This window comes from Aethalodelphis obliquidens, unplaced genomic scaffold, assembly GCF_003676395.1.
Source record: "Aethalodelphis obliquidens isolate GAN/ISIS:26980383/991018 unplaced genomic scaffold, ASM367639v1 scaffold98, whole genome shotgun sequence".
Lineage (NCBI taxonomy): Eukaryota > Metazoa > Chordata > Mammalia > Artiodactyla > Delphinidae > Aethalodelphis > Aethalodelphis obliquidens.
Genome location: NW_020838042.1, coordinates 512,695 through 516,111, shown reverse-complemented (window position 1 = coordinate 516,111; position 3,417 = coordinate 512,695). Strand labels below are relative to the sequence as shown.

General features: G+C 38.6%; 1 pseudogene; it reads left to right on the top strand.

Annotated features, from left to right (window-relative positions):
* Positions 1–654: 654 nt before the first annotated feature.
* LOC113614519 (myoneurin pseudogene) lies at positions 655–3,203 on the top strand (annotated as a pseudogene).
* The last annotated feature ends 214 nt before the right edge of the window (positions 3,204–3,417 follow it).

Genomic DNA, 3,417 nt, shown 5'->3' with positions numbered 1-3,417 from the left:
CTCAAGATTCCAGGGAGCAATTTTCAACCCTGCTGTAAATACCTAAAAGCAGCAGCCACTGGTGTTTGCTTATTGACTGGCCAGAAACAAATGCTTAGCAAAACATTCAACCTCCCTGTCTTTCCTATACTCTGTAATCAAGTAATTTTCTAACTAAGAAGAAGCTACAGAAAAGAGTAGAGAGCTTTACGCTTGCTTTTTCGTTAAGGATTAAAAGATTAAAGCAGTGTGACCCACATAACCTTTTAAAATTTTCCTTAAAAATCAGCGAGCATATAGAAACGTTTAGCCTCCTGAAAAAAGGACTTCATTCTACAGAATCAGAGAAGAAGAGCAAACTTTGATTTCTAATTTTAATTCCAAACAGAAATTTACAGCTATGTCATATCTCTCAAAAAGGATTAATCAGATCAGGGATGGTTGCTTTCAAATGAAAAGTAACTTTTATGGAATTGTAAACTAAAAATATAGGTAGTGAGATTTCACAAAACTGAGTCAATAGAGAAACTATTCTAGAATTCAGAGGAAAGGGATAGAGATGAAGAGCTAACACATAAGAAATGTGAATTCTAGATCCAGGAGATGCAATAAGGCATACCACAAGGAACGAACACAGCAGACAGGGAAGAAGCAAGAAATATAGAAAAAAGAAACATGGGGATGAGAGGGTTTAAAAAGATTATCAAGATAAACAATAAACAAAGGTGACATCAGAATTCTCCTAAATTTTGTGTGTAAAACTTGAACACACCTGTCTAATTTTGACATGCAAAACAGACAAAATAGGAAATATTATAATCGGCAGTTAAATCTCCATATAATAAAATTTTGTATCTCACGTGAACTAAATATTTTTTCAAATGTCCACCAAACATTAACCAAAAAAAAATATACCCAGAAAACCTGAATTTTTAAAACAATTATACAGGCCACATTTTTCTAATTGCAAGACATTAAATCTTTAAAAATTACTGAATCAAATCAAGCCACCTAAAAGGGGAAGAAGAAAAAAAAACTTCTGAAGCTCTTGATTAAAAACTGGAAATAAAAACAAAGTCAGGGGCTTCCCTGGTGGCGCAGTGGTTGAGAGTCCGCCTGCATGCCCCGGTCTGGGAAGATCCCACATGCCGCGGAGCGGCTGGGCCCGTGAGCCATGGCCACTGAGCCTGCGCGTCCGGAGCACAGGCTCCGCAACCGGAGAGGCCACAACTCTGAGAGGCCCGCGTACCGGAAAAAAAAAACAAAACAGCCAGATTTAGTTCAGGCAAATCCTCAACAAGAGGCTTTAGCAAAGATGTTATCTCAAACTCAAAAGAAAGCTTTCCACTCCCAGAAAACAGGGCGGAATAAAAGAGTATGATACCTCAGTGACGGTCAGAGAATGCATCTGTTGAAACAGTTCTAGATGCAAGTAAATTGTCCACACTTGTAACAGAACAAGTTGCACAAAGAAATAATTCAGAACTTGAGTTGATGAAATACATTTCCATTACTAGATGTCTCTGTGCAAACTCTTAACAGTGAAACGAAAATGTGGAAAATCACAGTTCAACTATACTCTGAGAGAAAACACACTGTATTTAATACAGCCAGTGTCAAGAATCCTTACGAGCTGGAAAGCTCCAGGAAAGAGCTGGATCAGAGGTCTTCCAAGGGCAAGCTGATGTGTAACGTGTATGGAAAAGTGGTTTTACAAGCCAGCAGCCTGAGAAGGCACGTGAGTATACATACAAGGGAGTCAAACTCTACCTTTGCCACACGTGTGGAAATGTGTTCACCCAGTATAACCAGCTGAAAACTCAATGTAAGAAAGCCATATAAATGAATTATGTGATAGAGGCTTTTGCTCAAAAGTGCCAGGTACTCATCCGCAGTTGCATTCACTGTGGTGAGAAAAAACCCTTTAAGTGTGATGTATGTCACTGACCACTTACAACTTCCACAATTTCAAGATTAACAACATGGACAGACAGCGGAGAGAAGTCCTATGTCTAAGATAGGAGTGGACAAAGATTTGCCCGTCCCAGCACGCTGACCTCTCACAGTCGCAGGTTTACTGAAGGAAACCCTTACAGGTGTCATACCCACAAGGAGGCATGTGCTGTCTCTGGTTCTCTTATCTCACACACTCCAAACACGCAGGGGGAAACCATACAAAGGTGGTTGTCTGTGGGAAAACTTCAGCTCAAAAACTTCTGATCTCATCAATAAGAAAGGTAATTTATTATGTAGAAGTACTTACAAAGCTATTAAAAATGTAAAGAATCATAAAATGCAAGTTCAGACTAGGCAAAACTCTAGAGTCCAGTGCTAAGATTCCATATGGAAACGTCCTGTACTGGAAGCTATGGATTTGAGGCTTTCTGAAATGACTTTACCAGATGATATCAGTGTTCTCCATCAGATACTTGCTGTGCTTAGCTGGGACTAGAGTTGATTTGCTGGGTACTGGGGGCTGGGGAGAACAGTTAACTGAGGAATAGAAAGTTGCTTATATGTCTCTGTTAGTAAACAAAAATATCTCTGGTAAAACTTTCTGCATCTTCACTGTGCAGTGCTCGTTCTGATTTTTCGCTTTTGAAGTCTAGATATACACACAGCTTTTTAAGGAATGCATATGACAGTACTTTTAAATAGAGTGCTATTTTAATTTTTAATATACGTTAAACTTATTTTCAAGTTGCCTGCATTCCATTTTTATTTTGCATTAACTATTGCTTTAATTTATTTAAGTAGAATCTATCTTATAGTGTGCATCAGCATATAATCTATTCATGATTCATTTTTGACTTGTGAAATTTTTATTTTTCTGTCCTCAAAATTTAAGCAAAGTTCTTAACAGTATCAGCCCAAGAGTGTTGCTGTTTGTAAGCCCAATAGACCAATATGTAAGCAATGGGGGAAAAATTGAAATTTTACATTTCTAGAATATTTGAGCTATCTTTCTTCTTAACATATTCGACTGGAGATATCTTTTCTAATAAAGTATAGAAGGTTCTCATAAAAACTGAAGTGTACATAATTTTTAAAACTAATTTATTGAAGTATAATGGATATGTTTGTAGAGAACTCAGTATTATGGAGGAAACTCAAGGGCAGTGTTTTGCTTTGAGACTACATTTTCAAAATTAATTTTAAATAGGTATTTGGTGTGTTTATCCTGCCAAAAGAGAATTTGAAAATTCAATTCAGGGCTTCCCTGGTGGCGCAGTGCTTGAGAGTCCGCCTGCCAATGCAGGGGACACGGCTTTGTGCCCCAGTCCGGGAAGATCTCACATGCCACGGAGCGGCTGGGCCCGTGAGCCATGGCCGCTGAGCCTGCGTGGCCGGAGCCTGGGCTCCGCAACGGGAGACGCCCCAACAGTGAGAGGCCCACGTACCGCAAAAAAAAAAAAAAAAAAAAAAAAAAAAAAAAAA